This window comes from Cryptomeria japonica, chromosome 7 (assembly GCF_030272615.1).
Source record: "Cryptomeria japonica chromosome 7, Sugi_1.0, whole genome shotgun sequence".
NCBI lineage: Eukaryota > Viridiplantae > Streptophyta > Pinopsida > Cupressales > Cupressaceae > Cryptomeria > Cryptomeria japonica.
The window spans coordinates 364,228,400-364,248,586 of record NC_081411.1 but is presented as its reverse complement, the minus strand read 5'-3'; positions in this window follow the sequence as shown (position 1 = coordinate 364,248,586).

Genomic DNA, 20,187 nt, shown 5'->3' with positions numbered 1-20,187 from the left:
TTTTAAGGGATTTAGATATTTTATATAAATCTGAAAAGTGTATTTTAAATAGGTTAGGTTCAACAATGTATTTTCAGATTTAGATAGGAAAGAGAAAGAATAATTTGCTTACATTATTCAAATATTAATTTTTAGATTTGCAAGTTAGTATTTTCATAAAAAAAGAAATATTTAAACATGCTTAGTATTTTTTCCCATTCTTACATGAAAACCTCTTTTTTTATTTTTTTTAATTAACTTCTCAATATTATATTCTTTATTTATTTATACAATTACTTATTGATTTTAAGAAAATATAACATACATATATACTGCATGTTATTAAACAAAATAAAGGAAAGTAATGCCTAATAAATATATCTTTTAAAAATAAGAAAAGAGAAAAAGAAAGAAAAAATAAACCTACATTCTGGTTATAAACTTTTATAAATACAAATTAGATGTGATTAATTTGATACATGTAATATAATAATATATTCAAATTTCTTTTTCAATAAATATAAGTTATATCTAACATTATCTTAGTTCATATTTTAAAGAAGAACAATAATAAAACTATTTCCATGAAACATAAAGTTTGAGAAAAAGCAATTTCAAAATAGAAATAAAGTAAATATTGGGATTATATATAATTAAACTTGTGTTCATAAAAATAATATTTTGGAAGTTTCATTTTTGCTTCAAAGCTTTCAAAATGAATTTATTTAAGATTTCAGAGTAATAAATATAAGTTTACATTTTCATTGAACAAATAGTATTAACTCGTATAAAAGGTAGATAGTTTTTACTGGAAGATAAGAGAAAGGATTAGTAGATAGAATCTTTGATTAGAAAAATAAAATCTTTGGTAAGAAAAGCATTGTCTTTATAAGTTTAGTAGTGCATGGTATTACCTACATTCTTTTAGATGATTTAAATTAGATTCATTTATTCAAATCTTTTCAACCAAAAAGCAAAACATAAATATTTACAAGTTGAAATTTAATTTGTTAATATTTTTTGTCAAAGCAAACAACATTGATTTTAATTAGCTCTTATTTAAATATTATCCTAAGTGAGTGTGTGTGTGTGTGTGTGTGTGTGTGTGTTTATGTATATATGTATATATATGTATGTATATGTATGTATATGTATATATGTATATATGTATGTGTGTATGTATATGTATATATATGTATATATATGTATGTATGTATGTATGTATACATATATATATATATATATATATATATATATATATATATATATATATATATATATGTATGTATGTATGTATGTGTGTGTGTGTGTATATATATATATATATATATATATATATATATGTAATTGTTTCATTTTTATATTTATTTTAGAGTAATGCATTATTTAAGCTTTCATTAATTTATAGTTATATTCCTAGTTGGAAAACTAAACAATAGGAGACGAAACCAAAACCTTAGTAGTGTTTGGTATCTATGGTACGTCTAGGTCATGTTTACGGGTAATGTCGTCACATTGAACTCCTACACTTAATGCCTAATAAAATTGCAATAACAATGTCTATGGCATCGTCCCTATAAACCACCGAGGAGAAATAAGGGTCATTTGGAAGTTAAAATCCAAGGAGTGGGTAATCCCCCTTGGATTGATAATCTAAAAAGATAAATTTTAAAAGAACTATCTTCCATTAAGTCAAACTTTGGAAAATCCCATTAGGGTTGGGTTGTGCGTGATGAATATGAAAATATTTATCTTGATGAAAATTTAGCAGATGATAACGGGTCAAGGGTTACTTAAATAATAGGAAATAGGACTTAGCTTCTTAGGCCACGTTGAGCCTTTTTTATATATAGCTACCATCATGGGTAGCAATCTCTAAGAAACTGTTTGGGACATTGACCCTAGAAAGGGTTGCACACCCATCAAATAGTTACATTAAACTATAGTTAAAAACCATAACTACATATTTTATGCCTTGATCCTATGTTGAAACAGGTATGTAGGTAGTCTAGGGATGAAGTTGTCCCTAGCATTCAAGCATTCAAACATGGGGAATAGGATTTGGTTAGGGGTGAGTTGTTATTCACTTGACTTCTTGAGACTTTAGGTTGAATTTCAAGGTGGAACTCAAGCTTTTTTATATAATTATTTTCATATACTCCTAAGTATAGCGACCTCAGTGCACTCCTAGTAGGCAAGTGTAGTTTTTAGAGAGTGATTCGGGACCTAGATGGTCCCAATGAGTCTAAGTCTCTAGCCAGAGAATTTCCTATTCTTTATGAATAGATGCCTACTCTGTTGGGGTAGATGCCTATCCCAAATTGGATAGATGAAATCCCTTGTCTTGTATGGACAAATTTGTGACCCATTTGGATGGACGCCTATCTCGTTTGGATACAAGTACTTGAGTATGTGATTGAATTAAACACAAGTGAGAGTAAATAAATAAGAATTTAACATAAAAATAGTGGAGATTTGGGTTAAGCTAAGTAGGTCATTACACTTTTGAATGCATTATTATGTTGCAAGAATTACTTTAGAATTATCACTACTGATAGCCAAATGTAGTGTTTTACTATTGAATAATACATTAAGTTGAGCTTTGGAGTGTAATTTTTTTCTTTAAAAAATTGTGCGCCTATAATGTATTGTGTAATGATATATTGTTTTTTTGTTTATTTCTTTGTAGTTGTATGATTGACCTAATATCTATACACGTCTCATTTTATGATTAATTTAAGAAACATTCTTCACACCTCTACCTTGTTTCATTTATAATTTAATGTGTGAAGAAACAATTCAACAAAATTAATTATATCAAATTGATTCTTCTTAATTATTATTTATTAATACATACCTGAAATTACCATCTCAGATATATATTTTTTTATGATTAAAAGTTCAATCTATCTCGAATTAAAAAGGGTTTTAATGTGGGTCACATAACTATTTCATCCATAATAAATATGACAATTTGGGAATGCAAGTCATATAATGTTGTTTCCTATCTTCTTACCATAATGAAAAATATCCTCAAAACCAATTATCAAACAAAGGTGAGGACAATCTTATATCCCAAGTTGTTGTTGAAATTAAGTAGAAGCCATAAACAAGATAACTAGCATTTTTTATATTGGTTGTAATTTTTTAGATGTTTGAAATACAAGTTAAGTAGGAAAATAATGAGATAAGTAGAAAACCATTTTTGAGAGGTTAATTGTGTGTAGACTTGGAAGCCAAGGTCCCTTTCAAATGGCCTAACTTGGAAAACAAGTTACCTTTCAAACTTTCCTTTTTGACCAAATCTCTTCTTTTACCAAGAGAACTGTAGCGTTGATACAATTCTCTTGACTATAGTTTTATTGTGTTGCATGTGCCAATGCGTCAGCTAAAGAGATTCAAGTCTAAAAGGAACATAGACTTGTGTTGAGGGGAAAAGTTAATACATAAATTTTAAGCTGAAAACCTCAATTTTAATTAAATATGGATTTTAAAAAATTGAATTGTGATGAATTATAATATAACATTGTTATTGGCTGTTTGATTATTAAATTATTTAAAATAAAATAAACTCTAATCTCCAAGTCACTAGTCAATCATTGAAATCGATAGTCAATCAATCAATGATAATTTTACACCTCATTCAACCAAATTCCGATAATTTTAAAACTCCTCAAACATCCTACTCATAAAAGCAAGAGAGCAACTTTCCATGAAGCTATTAAACTAGATGGGGGCATTTGCAAATGTGCAGAGAAGAGCATCTTGAGGGAGATTCTCACTGAATAAGAATGGCAGTAGATCTGTATACCCTATTCTTTTCCAGGGACTCTACTCCTCAACATGATCTGAATCCGCCTAGTGCTATTAGACTTCATAACACTAATCTGGATGAGGAAAATCTGGATCTGCCTAGTGCTGTTAGGCTTCATCACAATAATCTGGATGATAAAAATACACAACAGCTGATTCTACATCCAGAGGAAGCAATGAAACGCAAAAGAAATGAGATTATAGCGTTATCGGAAAACATAAGGAGGAAAAAGATGAAAAATTTATTATCTATTTTGCACTCTCTGCTGCCTGTTTCAACCACTCTAAAGGTAATTTAGTGACAGCTTCCGAACGAAATAATTTTATTTTCTGTAAGTCATTTCTGTTTTAGCTTCACTCTCATCTACTGATGTTACTTTCATGGGTTTGTGTTATATTTCAGTTAGCAAGGCATTGCATATTAGAAGAAACGGGTAAGTATATCCAGAATCTTCAAAGCAAAGCCCAGGAGCTGCAGAAGAAGAAGGCCCAGTTATTGGCAACAAGAGGGTCATTGATGGATCATATTTCATCAGCCATTGATGTGGGTATAGAGGTTTATAGCAGTGAAATAGTTATTATAAGAATTAGTGCCTCAAGAATGCCTCGCTCTCTGTGCAAGATTTATGAAGTGGTTGAAGGTCATGGTTTGGAGATAGAGAGAGCAGATGTTTACAGAGGGGATTGTATTGTCTTTCTGTATTTGCACGCCACAGTAATTGTGAGCACAGATGGCCATTGCTTATCACAGATGAGCCAAACCAGACCTTGTCTGAAGCAAAATTTACAGAATAATTATTAGTTAGATTAATATAGTGTTGCTGAAGTATTAGTTGTTTGTAAAACGGAAAACCTGAGTCTGTATTTAAACAGCCTGAATACATCCGTAATGAAAAATTAAATGGAGCTAAGTACTGGAGCATGTGGAAAAGCATTCTGAATGGAGTGGTCATGTACTCTACGGCTACCAAATTCATAATTAACCTACAGTTTTAAGTTTGATTTTTTTTGCAAAGAGATCCACGTTTTAAACACTAGTCAATTCTAGTTGCGTGACTTAGTTTGCTTTGTATTGATTTAGACATTTGTAAAATAGTAATTGTATTTAAATGTGTTACTGAAAATAAGTATATTTTATTATTATAGATCTGTAATATTTTAATTTTAAATTGTGTTTTATAATTGAATTTGTTATATCAGTTCATATTCTTATAAATTATATATAGTAATTTAGAATGTCATTTTAATTTAGATGTTTGTTGTAAAAATATTTAAAATGGTATTTTTTTGTATAGTTATATGTTTTTAGTATAAAATATTATATCATTCTAAATGATTTTTAATTGTTTTTAATTTGTTAAATATATTTTAGTTATATATTATCAATGACATGAAAAAATATTATGGCAGGTTATACCAATCTTACACAAAAAATAATATGTATCACCAAAGTTCAAGTTTGAAACAAGGATTGCAAATACTACTCATTATTAAAATCTTCTAATTAATGTAAGGCTTATTTTAAATCTTATAGTGTCACCCAAATTCAAAAATGGAAACAATATACACAATGATTTTTGTGATTTAATAAAAAGGGTAGAAATAAATGTAATATGTACTCTTTATTCATCACTACTATATATTGTGACAATTCGTAATGTGCAATCTTTTGTAACTAGTAGATTGCTAGATCATCTACCATTTTGACACCCCAATTTGTGTAAAATTATCCCTTTTCAATGAAAATATATTATTAAATAAATCCCTTATAGAATTGTATCCATACTTCTACCAAGAACTTGCAATCAATGTAAAGAACATAAATTTGTTACATTAATAATCACATAGAATCAATCCAAGCTTCTAAAAAAAAATTAAAACTACACTTTCACATAATCTACAAATATACAATTATACAAGGGATAATTCATTGAATCAAGTAATTTGACTTTTTCAAAGGTGTTCAAGTTACTTGAAAGAGAATCCAAGTTGGAAAAATTGTAAAAACATTGCTACTCCCACTCCTTGGATTTCATATTCTAAATATTTTGAAGAGGAAATATGTTTTTGGGTTGTATTTTTTTTATTTTTAGTAGCCTACATGCCTAGTTTCAATTTAAAACCTTTTTTATATAAAATATCTATTGAATATGTTTTTGGGTTGTATTTTTTGTATTTATAGTAGCCTACATGCTTAGTTTCAATTTAAAACCTTTTTTATATAAAAGATTTGTTCACCCTTACATGTAAGAAATTTTCTCACTTATGTTGTAATAAAATGGGAAATCTCTATACATGTGTCCAAAAATTATAATATTACATTTTATCTTGTTATTTAATACTATTTGAAAGTTTAATTGAAAATATTTTTATTTTTGAATTTTGTCTCTTAATTGTGTGTACATTTTTCTCTAATGCATGTGTGTATTATTGGTATTATTTATATTGACTAATGTTCTTTTAGTTGTAAAGAGTATTTTTTTGTAATAAAGAAAAACCAATTGAGCACAACCCTTTTCCCTCCTTGTTATTCAAATTTATTTTCTTAATTCCTCTTCCTAAAAAATAAAAAGTTAGCCTTGAATACAATAGATAAGGATCCAAAATTGTAATACTAGATATTTCCTCATAGACTTGTCTCATATTCACTACACTTTCCATGATTGGCTATCATGCATAGCATGTTTTTTATAGACATGCATTTAGGCCATCAACAAATGCCAATACATAACAATTAATTGTGAAAAAATATACCAAGCTAGCTAATAATGGCTAAAGGAATAGACATGAATCGATCAATTTAGATTTTTAAATTTTAGGGTCAATTTTACATGTACACAATTGATCTTGTATTACATGGATTAACCTAAGATATGATTGAGTGTATATTGAAGTGATAAATTTATGAAAAATTGTTAAATAAAAAATTGATAGGAATGTCTTGCATTTGTAGTTCATATTGAAAATGTTGGGTAAGATAACTATTTTTTATATTGGTTAAAGTTTTAAACATATTGAAATTATGTTTAAGAAAAGTAAACTATTTTTGAGAGGTTAATTGATTGTATGGATTTGAGAAATAAGGTTTCTTTTAAATAATTTAAGTTAAAATATAAGATACAAATTCTTTGGAATATAAGCATGTGAAATTATATATGTCGGTGTTTTTGTCAAGAAAGAGGATATTAAAACCTTTTTGACAGCTTAATTGTGGGTATAGACTTGGGAAGTCAAAAGTAAGATACAAACTATGTTGAAAAGAAATTGTTAGATATTATATGTGCCAACCATTCAGTCAGAAAATAATATATTAATAATGTATAAAACTGTGTTTTTAGAAATGATATGATATAATTTTAACTAAATAAAGATGTAATTATATATTTAGAAATTTTGAAAATTGAATGATGTATGAATATCAATTTTATCTATTAAGACTAAATCAATGAACTATAATTTTTTAGTATTATTTCACATGTATATATGTAAAGAAAATATAAAATTGACAGCCCATTTAGACCATTTTATACTTACCTAAAGCATCTACATACCCGTTCAAATTCAATGCATCCTACCTTTGAAAGTTCTGTATACAAGCATCATTTAATTCAATAGTCAATCATTCAATAATAAATATTTACAGCTAATTCTAATAACGGGGAAGTTTGCGTGAAGCTTCTAACCCAGATGGGCATTAAAAATGTGCAAAACAGCGTGTCTTGCGGGATATTCTCATTGAATAAGAATGGCAGTAGATCTGTCTAGTCTATTCGTTTCCAGGGACTCTACTCCTCGCCTAGTTCTTTTAGGCCTCATCACAACAATCTGGATGAGGAAAATACACAGCAGGAAGTAGAGTTTTCTGAAAAAATGAGGAAAAAGCTGGGTGATTTGTTATCTACTATGCAGTCTCTGCTGCCTGTTTCCACCTCTCGAAAGGTAATTTAGTGACAACTTTCCAAGAATATAATTTTATTTTGTGAAAGATACTATTGTTTTCACTTCTCATTCATATTCCATTGTTCTTCATTTTGTGAGATTTTGTTATCTTTCAGGTAGCAAGACACTGCATAATAGAAGAAACGGATAGATATATCAAATATCTTCAAAACAAAGCCCAAGAGCTGCAGAAGGAGAAATCCCAGATATTGGCGACAAGAAGGTCATTAATGGCTCAAAATTCATCAGCCATTGATAGAGAGTCCATAAGCCTTAATGTGAGTATAGAGGTTTATAGCACTGAAACGGTTATAATAAGAATTAGTGCCTCAAGAATGCCACGCTCTCTGTGCAAGATTTATGAAGTGGTTGAAGGTCATGCTTTGGAAATACAGAGCTCAGACGTTCACAGAGTGGACTCCATTGTCTTTCTCTATTTGCACACCACAGCAATTGTAAGCATCGATGCCCATAACTCATTACAAAGTAGCCAAACCAAATCTTGTCTGAAGGCGACTTTAGAAAATATGTTCTAGTCATATCTTAATATTCATTTTGTCATATTTAGCATATATAATCCAAATGAATTGAATCGCGTTTGTCCCAGCAATAAAGCTTCAATGCAAGCAGCTACATAAGGAACATACAAAGGAGGGTGGCTGGTGACTGCGCTATATAATTAGTAATCACTTCTTTCATCACAGAACACATTAATCTCCTTTGAATAGAATGGCGAAGGGCATATATGTGTTTGTGTTTTTGTTGTTTTCATTGCTCTTGCTTCTGCTTCTGGTAATAACAATATTCACCTTCATCTTTTCGTCAATGTTAAATTTTAATGCATTCTTTTGTTTGTTGATAATCTCAAATAGTTACTGATTAGTAGATCTTATGGTGCGTGTATGATTATTCCAAGTGTAGTGAATGATATTAAGGTTTTTTTTTTAAAGGGCTAATATCGATTATATTAAATAAAAGAAGAAAATACATATAACATAAGTTTAACCAAATCTGTAAAAGAAGACCGACCAGAACCAGAGTCAAATCCAGGCAACCCAAAATACCCATCTAGGGCACGAAACAAAGAACAACAAAATTACAGAGTCTTGGCAGAGAGCCAGAAAGCGAAAAGGAGAGCTAAAAATAGAGACCATCTAATCTGAAAAAAGGGGCTGTAGAATGGAAGGATTATAAAACCAACCCAAACCAAGAAGCACCTAGCTCCAGGCAGAGTCGAAAGATCACCGAGCAAGACAAGAGGGAGCTGGAGCAGCCGAAGTATCCACTAAATGGACAATCATTGGAACCCGTTGGTGGACCAGAATTGGTTCTGGAGGAGGAAAGCGAACTATCACATCTTAAGGCTCTGGGCCGAAATCAGCCATAAGTTCTTCCAGGTCTGTTACCCAACCCTTGAAATATTTATGTATCCAATTCTGATCAGTAATTTTAGAAAAACGAAAGAATGACCAGAGGAAATTAGAATTATCTTTGATTCCAAATTTTGCTTGCCCAAAAGGGCTTCTCTACCTCAATATATAAAATGAGAAATCTTGGAGGAGGTTTCCCACTGCTTACAGTCACCATAATCCTTTGGCAATGGAATAGTGAGGTTCTCATCAATATTCCTCAAAACATTACTTAAATCACCCAACAAATCAGACTTGAAAACCATCCTACATAATGCTTCAGTTTTTTCTTTTGAAAGATCAGTATGGAGAAGGGTGGCGACAAACACAACTGGGATTTCCATATTCACCCTGTATTTGTGGTTGGTTCTGAGGAATTCTTCTCCTAAGATGCATTTAACTGCCCTCACAATAACAAAATGTGACACATTTTACACCTCCTTCAGTCGTTTCTCTTTGATTTCACTCAAGAATGTCATCTGTCTTTTGGAAGAAATGAGCCTGATAAGGGAATCCATATCCTCTGCAAAACTTTTAGAACCCTGCGAAAAGAAAAATACTTCAAGAAACTAATTTTCAATCTTAAAGTCCTGTTGATAAAGGAGAAAGGATGATTAAGATTAGTATCTTGCTTTAAGAAGCAAAGTGAGCATTAATATGGAAAAAAAACTTCGTAATTGTTGACTCATGTCAAGTTGATATGACAAATCATTCCAATTAAATGCATTTTACAGGTCGAATTTAGTGGAGGCACTAATCGCTCGATGCTAACATTTTGATCAACCACCCAAAGCTAACTTAAGCCAATACTAAAAAACCTTTAAATATGAAACCTTGGTCATCCCCCTCCTCCACCAAATTAGCAAAATCTCCCCTATTATCTAATTGATCCGCCAAGCCATTTGCCTCTCTAAAAGCATGATTTATGGTAAAAGCATAAAAAAAAATTAATGGATCAGTGGCCCTACTTAAAAAAACATTGAGTCTCCAATTTGGGGTGCTACCAATTCTTAAAAAAATAATAATGATGGTTGAGTTTCCTTCTATTTCCACTCTGTTAAAACCAAGGTCCCTACAAATAGATAGTCCTTAAATAGCTGCTTAGATTTCTGCAACATTATTGGTGTCATTTGCTAATACTTTTGTCTGTTTAGCTTCAACCACTCCAACTGAAAAGTGGATTATACATCCGACATTTGAAGCTCTAGGATTTCCCTGAGAGGCTCCATCAAAATTCATTTTAAACTAGCCTTCTTTTGGAAGAGTCTGGATAATCAAATCTCTTTCTTTTATTGATGTCTCACCCCCTTTTACAACAAAAGAGGGAGTAGTCAATCCAAACCAATTGCTCTCCATTCTGCTATCCCAACTAGAAAACCAAGACTTGTTAGACTTAGGAGAAGAGAGATTGCTATTAACTACTTCAATAATGGTCGCTTCAAGTTTATTAATAAGGGTCTCCCATGGCATTTTTCCCCTTGGAAAATTCTTCTATTTATTTCATTCCAAAGCTCCTAAATTAAGACTAAAGGATAAGAGATCCATAAGGAATTAAAAAGACTAGAGGAAAAAAGATTGGGCCAACATTTGAATGAACTCAAAATGTCACTGGGAAGAGCTGAGATCCATCCTAATTTGGCATAGAGCCATTGCCAACATTTAAATGCAAAGAGACAACACAACAAAATATGATTAATTGATTCTTCATCATGCTCACATAAAACACCAATTGAAGGACCTAGAAAACACAACTTATTGAACAATTTTCCTATTAAAATTTTGCCCTATAAAGTAGCCCAAGCATGAAATCTCGCTTTAGGGAGACACCTTTTGTCCCAACAAAGAGAAACAGGTATTTCAATTCTCTCAAAGTTCCATTTTTCTACTATAGATCTTTAGCCATCTTTAGAGTTATAACAACTTGAATTGACCCTAGTCCAAATTATTAAATCTAAACCTTTTAAAATACTAAGGATCTTTGTTGGAGAGTTTTAATTGGAATCTTAATTTCTTCCCTATAAACTAGTAGGTCCTCAAATATTTTCATTTTCAACCAAAAGAGTGATTCCCATCAACCAATTCAATATAATCCTTCACATAGATTCCCCATCTACTTTCTATTATAGCCTTAAGATTATTATGACCCATCAATTTATCTAGGGTAGGGTATCCACCCTAAGAGTCTAACCAAAAGAAAACTTAACCATCATCATTAACATTCCATGAGATCTAATCTATTATGAGATTCCTACAATTTAGAATAAAATTCCATACCCTAGAACCTTTTGAAGGATTTTGGACCCTGTAAATATCTTCCAAACTCATATCATCCAAATATTTTCCTTTGAGAAACCCACTTCTAGTTGGAATCCTTATAGATTTTCCAAACTGTTTTTATCTTAAAGCTTTATTTTGCCATAACTGATTCCTCAACCCATCGCCCCCCAAAGATTTCATTCTGCAAATCTTATCCCAAGCAATCAAAGCCATTCTTTTTTTCTTAGTGATACCTTACCAATAGAAATATCTAATTTTCTTCACTAATTTTGAATTAGCATCAATTGAGAGAGATAAATAGGACATAAGATAAATAGGTAGAGCAGAGAGGATTTTTTTTAGCACTATAACTTTTCTTGCCCATGAAAGCCATTTTGTTTTCCAAGATTCCATTTTTTTATCCATTCTTTTTCCCATTGGATCCCATACTTTGGTTGATCTCAAACCCTTACCTAGGGGCAGTCCTAGATACAAACAAGGGAGTTTCCCTTCCTTAAAACTCAATAAAGATAAAATTTGTTTCTCTAACATCAACTTCACATTAAAAAAGAAGACTTCTGAATTTTATTGGTTTACCTATTGTCTTTAAGCTTTAGCATACAATTTGACAATCTTCTTGAATTTAATCGCTTCTCTTCTAGTAGCATGACCAAATAGGATAGTGTCATCTACAAATTGTTGATGAGTAACAACCTCAACTGAATTAGTGATCTAAATACCTCTAAGGAGACCATCATGTTGTAATCTATAGAAATCCTACCCAAAGATTCAACCATGATGATCAAGAGAAAGGAGGAGATAGGATCTCCCTATCGAAGACCTCTGGAAGAATCAAATAAACCTTGAAGAGATCCATTGATTAAAAATGATAACCATGGAGTTGAAATACAATAAAAGATTAAATTAATCCATACTTTAGAGAAGCCAAAGGCCAATAAACATTTACATAAGAACCTCTAGTCGACTTTATCATATGCCTTACTTATGTCCAATTTAATAAGCTTGCTTGAAATTTTGTTATTTGTAATTGAATGAATAGTTTCTTGAGAAATGATAGTCCTATCCAAGATAGGTCTTCCTGGGATAAACCTTGTTTGTTCTTTAGAGATTATAAATGGGAGAAATTTCTTTTGCCTATTAGTTAAAACTTTTGATAAAATGTTATAAACAGTGTTGCAAAGAGAAATGAGACTAAATTCATCCAATTTAAGAGACTTTTCTTTCTTTGGGATTAAGGCAATGAAAGTGTTGTTAATCTCCCTCAAAAATCTACCTGAATTTCTTGCTACCTCTAAAGCCTCAGTCAGCTCAATCCCTAAGATAAACCAACATTTGAAAAAAAAAGAAGGTAGGAAATCTATCTGGACCTAAAGATTTGTCAGGATGAAGCTGACTAAGGGAAGTTTCTACTTCTTGCACTGAAAATTTATTGTTGACCATTTTATTATCATAATCAAAAATGATACTTGGGATAGTCATTAATAACTTGTTTTGGGGTCCCAAATATAAACCACCCAAATTGTTTAAGATATCTTAGAAAAAAGGATAGTGATTTTTTCGAAATAGCCTGGTAGGATCTACAACTATATTTCCATTCTCATATTTAATTCTCAAAATTTTGTTTATTGTTCTTCTCTATTTAGTACTGTTGCAAAAGGATATAGAGTTTATGTCTCCCTCAGAGAGGAAAACATCCCTAGATTTCTATCTCCAAAAGGTTTCCTCCTTAAATAGGATTTCTTCATATTCTTGGAGGAGCTCCTCCTCTTTAATAAACCTATTTTAATCCATAACATTTTGAATAACCTCTTTGTTTAAGAGTTCCAATTCTTTTTCCACTCTTGACTTAAAAAATATTTATGAATTTCTCTTTATTCCATTTTAGAAGATTTTCTTTAATCGTTTTTAGTTTAGAAATGAAGCAAAATTATTTGGATCCTTCAAAACTTGCAGCCTTCCATCATTTTTCAATCATTTCAAGAAAAAATTGATCCCTCATCCATATTCTTTAAAACTTAAAAGGACAATTTAAGGGTTTCTTGTCTCAAAAAATTTCTAACTGAATAAAAAAAATATCAGATCCAAAGATGGGAAATATTTGAGATTTCAGTGTAAAGGGTGTCAATAAGAGATCCCCTTTAAAGAAGAATCTATCCAACTTCTCTGCAATGTAACTAAAGCCTAATCTTCTATTATTCATTATTAAAACACCATTTTTTGAAGCAATATCCTTTAAACTGTTTCTTACAGACCAATCTCGAAAGTCAATTTGAGATTGAGATACCTTTTTGATACCTCCAAATTTATCTAAAAGATGAAGGAAAGCATTAAAGTTTCCTCCAAGCACCACATTATTTTGAGGGATTGCTTGGAAAGTCCTATCCAAATCCCTCCATAAAGTTTTTTGATTATTTTGCACTGGTCCATATACATTGAAGATTTTAATATTTATCTCTTCCTAAATGCTATCAAGAGAACCCTCTATTCAATTATGTCTGTTTGAAGAAGAATTAGAAAAGGAAACTCTTCTTGGATTCTACAAAAGGTCCAAACCACTAGCAGAACCCACAACTTTGATAAATCACACTTCTCAACAGCCTAATTTTTTTGTAACAGCTATTATCTGCTCTTTATTCAATTTAGTTTCTTGGAGCAAAAATCCCTATAGTTTAGAGGATTTGATGTAATTATTAACAAGGTGTTGTTTATTCAAGGCATGCAAACCCCTTACATTCCACAATAGAATCTTCATCAATCACTATGAGGGGACTTCGCCATCCCTAAGCTCCAAAATGAACTGATTTTTAGTTGATTCCTATCTTCTCCATCAAGAGTCCTAACATCTACTATATATTTTCTACATGTCATACAACATGAAGATTGTCCATAGTCTAGTTTAAGTTTTCTAGAAGGATTCTCAAGAAGACTTAGATGCTCCTTTTTTGTCTGTTTTGTAGGAACTCCCATAAGAAACGTATCGTATTCTAGTAATCCACTCTCATCCTCTTCAATTTCCTCAAGAACTAAAATTTTCTTAATTAATTGTTGTTTCTCAATCCAAGAGTCTTTGTTATTTCTCCCACCTATGGTTCAAAAATACCTAAGAAATCACAAACTATAGCCAATTCCTCTATTAAAGGGAAGAAGTCACTAATTCCTTAGATTTTGAAACTTGAGGGAAAGAAGGATCCAGAGGAGAGGATGGACCTCCAATTTCGACTGAAGTTAAACCCTTTTACTAATATGGGTTTTTTGTAGGAACTAAAATCAGCTCTCCCTTATCCCAAGAATCCAAAGAAGGCAACAAGGATGGATTCCTCATAGGTACTGACTGCAACCCTTTAATTTTTTTTTCCCCATCAGTCTCATTGATCTTCTTCCATCTCATTTTAGACTCTGAATAGCAGAAAATAATGAATTATTTTTCCATACTGACTTTTCTCTTGATTTGTTAGAACTACTTATTGGTCTTCCTCGTTTAGACCTAATAGGAGTTGAAATCTCATAGCCACCTTTCAGAGAATCATTCACTATGTGTTTAAGAATATTTCATTTTCTCAGGAAAGGCATTCTAGACAAGAATGTAAGAACTCTCTGATCTGATCTTAATCTTATTTTGGGAAGATAAACCCATTTCTATCCTTAAAAATTAAAAGCTTTCTTTGTCTTTTTCGAAGGACTACCAATTTTTAAATGACTTCTCTTCAATATTATTAAGACCAAGCCGAGAAAAGGAATCTCTTCCAATCTTCATCAAATCCAAACCTAACTGCTAAATTGCCTTGTCTTGAAAACAAACATATCTTTCCATGGACTTATTTGGGTCTAAGAAATCAGAGACATCCAACAATTTTGGAAGGGAATATGAGTGTTTGATAAGAATATCTACTTGTTTTTTAGATATCTTCTCCTCATAGCTTGACACTAGATTCCTCCAAAGGAATTCCCAACATTTCAATGGGACTAAAGATTATTTAGACTTCAATTTGGAAAAAATCTATTGTAATAATAATTATAATGTTTCAAAAAAGATTTCTTTTTATATAATATGGATTGATGAAATAAAATGTATATATTTAATTATAAATTATTTTAGATAAATAAATGTGATTTGATTTGATTTTAATATATATTTAATATTTATAAGTATAATTATAAAAAATATGTTTAGTTCAAGATGATTTAAAATTACATTTGATATTTTTCTAAGTCAAAAATAACAAATATAAATGTATTGATCACCTAGCAATCAAAAAATATTTATCTATGAACAAATCTAAATTCTAGGGTCATATGCAAAGTCATTAACTTTTCCTACACTTGTAAACTTTGAACAGTAATGTAATTTGTACACTATTTTTCTTCACTTCATTCAGAGGCACCATGAATATTTCTATGCTCCTTCATTTAGATATGAGGACTACAATAAGGGCTCTACTTGGTATGACATTCTAAGTGTTTTTTAGTATTCACCCACTATTTTTTAATATATGTTTATATTTTCTAATTAATTGAATATCGATACACTAATTCATCAAAAATTCTTAACATTTAACTGTTATAGGTGATAAATGTTAAATATTGGTTAAAATATTTGTTTAAATTTCCCAATTTATCAAATAAGAAGAACACAATAATATAGACCACATTAAGGGGATTACTAAGAAATTATGGCAAGTGAAAAGAATATGTTCTTTTTTAATCTAGGGACTCACCTTGGGATATAAGTTTTTCATTATTATTTGATGCTTCTTATGTATTACATTTCTAATTTATTGGATGTTTGAGATAGAGATTTAGAGAGCCGGTTTTGAAGGAATTATTATGTTGCAAGAATTACTTTAGACCTATCACTATTAATAATGAAACATAGTAATTTTACTATTAAATAATACATTAAATTGAGTTTTGAAATGCAATTTTTTTTCTCTAAAAAAAATTGTGCCCATAAATCATTGTATAATGCTATATTGCTTGTGTGTTTGTTTCTTTGCAATTCTATATTTGACCTAACATTGGTACATGTCTCATTTCTTAAATTAGTTTAAGAAGCACATTTCACACCTCTACTTATTTTTATATATCATGTAAACAAATATTATTTAATATGTGAAAAAATAATTTAAATTTTTTAATTATATCAAAATGATTATTCTTAAATATCATTGAACTTATTAAAACTATATATTAAATATAATATGAAAGTGTTCTGAATTGTGACCATCAAATCATAAAACCCATAAAATTTTATTATGTATACCTGCTATTATCATCTCATATTTATAACCCAGCTGTTATTTAGAGCCAGAGTTCATTGGGATAAAGTTAATCTTATAAGCTTGTGGTATTTCAGGTAGAAAGATATTACATCATAGAGGAGACGGGTGAATATATTCAGACTCTACACAAGAAAAACCAGGAGCTACACAAGAAGGGCCATTTATTGGCAACAAGAGTGTCATTGGTGGATCATAATTCATGAGGCTTTGATGTGGGTATAGAGGTTTATAGCAGTGATAATAAGGATTACTGCTTCAAGAATGCCTCACTCTCTGTGCAAGATTTATCAAATGGTTGAAGAAGTGGGTTTGGGAGATAGAGAATGTAGATGTTTACAGAGGGGATTGTAATTGTGAGCACTGATGGCCATTGCTCAACACAAATGAGCCAAACCCTTTTCTGAATGAAAATTTACAGAATATTTATTAGATAAATATATTAGAGTTGCTGAAGCATTGGTTGTTTGTAAAACGGAAAACCTAGGTCTCTTTATAAACAGCCCGAATGCATTGTGATGGCCGTAATGAAAAGTTTCAATGGAGTTAGGTTATGGAGCAGGTGAGAAAGTATTCTGAATGGAGCGCCTACCAAAGTCATTACTAACATGCAATTTTAATTTGATATTTTTTCCAACAGACCCACGTTGTAAATACTCGTCAATTCTAACTGAGTGACTTTATTTGCTTTGATTTTATTTAGTATTTAAATGTGTTATTAAAAAAATATAATTATAAGCATTTATGATGATTTTAAAAATCTATGTAAAATATTTCAAATAGATATCAAATTTTAAAAATCAAATCAAAATAAAGAAAGTAATTTTTAATGTGCTAATTTGAAATTGTATTTTATGATTTAATTTGTTATATTAGATCATATTTTTATTAACTTTTTTTCTTTTTTTTTTTAATTATATTTTAAAAATATATTCTGATTATATATTTAGGAGTCCATAAAAAAGTGTGTTAATGTTTGGATTTTTGAATGCAAATTCATTAGATTCATCCAAAAGTCATATGTTACTTTATTATTATTCTCCATAAAAACTTGAATAGGTCACAAACTAAAACACAATGCTTTCTATATTAATACATGTGTTTACATGACTTCTATAGATTACCTATACCCATGGCACAATCCACACCACAAAAAAAGGGTATTTAATACTAAAACAATACCAATTTAGAAAATTTGAGAGAAGCAATTAGAAGACAAAACACATAGACTTTCCTACATTTGGAATCAGACACTAAGCATACTAATATAGACCTACAATATGATAGAAACTAAATAGTAGATAAAGGCACCCCTAGATAACCATCCTTGTAACTTTAGAGTTCCTCAAGTTTTGCTTATTTGAGAAACTTTCCATGCATAACATATTCAAATATTATTATACATTTGAATAATCTATCTTAGTTTTTAATATAAAGTAGAAGCGTTCCACAATACAATCTAAATGAACATATGTTTGGTTGTTTAAATTACCAAATTCTCTTCCAACAAATAGTTATGAGCTACCACTTATAGCATAGTTGTACATGATAAATATTATTAAATACTAAAGATATTTCTTCTACCATTGGATTGGCCTCGGTCTATAATCTAAATCAACATGGATTTGTAGATCACTACTCCATCATCAATAACAATTTCTTAAAGCTAGAACCCAAAACCTAGTTATCATATACATAAATTAGGCTTTAACAATTACTTTGTGATATAAACTAAAATATTCAAACATCTTTTTTTTTACTCAATCTATTAGCTCCAAGGATATATTTTTCTTTAGATTCATCTTCCTTTCATAGCATATATGCATCTTCAATCTTACTACCACCATCCTTTGATTTGGATTCCACTACACCCACTTCACAAAACCTCAAATATTGAACCATATCAAAATCAACTTAAATATTATCTGAATCATCTATCAAATACCCATGTATATAATCCCAGCATGTGTCCCTTGTAATCCTTAATAACGATTAAAGTGTTGTCAAATTCTTTCATATGATTCCTTGTTCAAATATTATAACACAATTGTAATATAATTCCTTTTAGTCCTTCATCACCCTTCATTACCATTCTATACTATAAGATATCATTATTCTATGACATTTATGTTATCAAGTACAATTTTTTAGTTATCATAATAAAGATTAAATTATTTTATTTGTCGGAAAGCATTAAACATTTATGTTTACTTATAACCTATTTTTTCTCCTTTATCTTATTTTTTCAAATAAGATATAGGTTGATCAAAGAACATGTTATATTTTTAAATTATTATTATATAACATATAAATTATTTTATCTATGAAAGTGCACTATATGTAATGTATATGCATGTAAATATATTGTAACTCTCATATCAACTCTATTTTTCTTTTCTCCCCATTTTAAACAATGGCTTAATATGATAACATATTCTCAAGTAGCATAGATATGTGTAAAGTAAAGTTTTTTACCTTAAGTTATTATTTATCAACCCAGATACATACCCATCAATTTTATCCATATCATATCCATAATTGTGATCTCTATACATTTGTCACAGTCAATTGTTTATCATACTCATGCATGCAGTTATCTTAATACATATGTCTATCTCCTTGGTATTAACTTCTAATAATCTTGACTCAATCTTATAGATATGAGATCAACCCCACACCTACATATCTAACCCTCTTATTTTAAAACTTTATTTTTTCAGTGTGTTTTGACCAACTCTAACCTATTTGTTATACACCTAGAACTAACTAAACACATGTTTGCATGATTACTACTATGTGTTTGTATTTCAAGTAATCTTCTTTTACAATAATTAATGAAAGTGACAAATATATTTGGAAAGTCAAGATTCCATTCAAAATGTTAACGCAAAACAAATGAGAGAATAGCGTTAACTGAAAAAGTGACAAATATATTTGGAAAGTAACAATATGGATAAGGAAAATACACAGCAGATCATCTCATATTCAGGGGAAGTATGAAACGCAAAACAAATGAGAGAATAGCGTTAACTGAAAAAGTGAGGAGACAAAAAATAAGGAATTTGTTGTCAACTTTGCAGTCTCTGCTGCCTGTTTCCACGAATCCAAAGGTAATTCAATGACAACTTCCCAAGGAGAACATTTTCATTTGTGTAAGAGACCACTGTTTTATCTTCTTATTCACATTCTACTGGTGTTAATATTATGAGCTTTTTCAGGTAGCAAGACATTGCATGGTAGAAGAAACCTGTAGATATATCCAGAATCTTCAAAGCCAAGCCCAAGAGCTTCAGAAGAAGAGGACCCAGTTATTAATGGATCATAATTTGTCAGCCATTGATGTGGGTATTGAGTTTTATAGCACTTAAACATTTATTATGAGAATTACAGCCTCAAGAATGCCTCGCTTTCTCTACAAGATTTATGAAGTGGTTGAAGGTCATGGTTTGGACATAGAAAGAGCAGATGTTTACAGAGGGGACTTTTATTGTCTT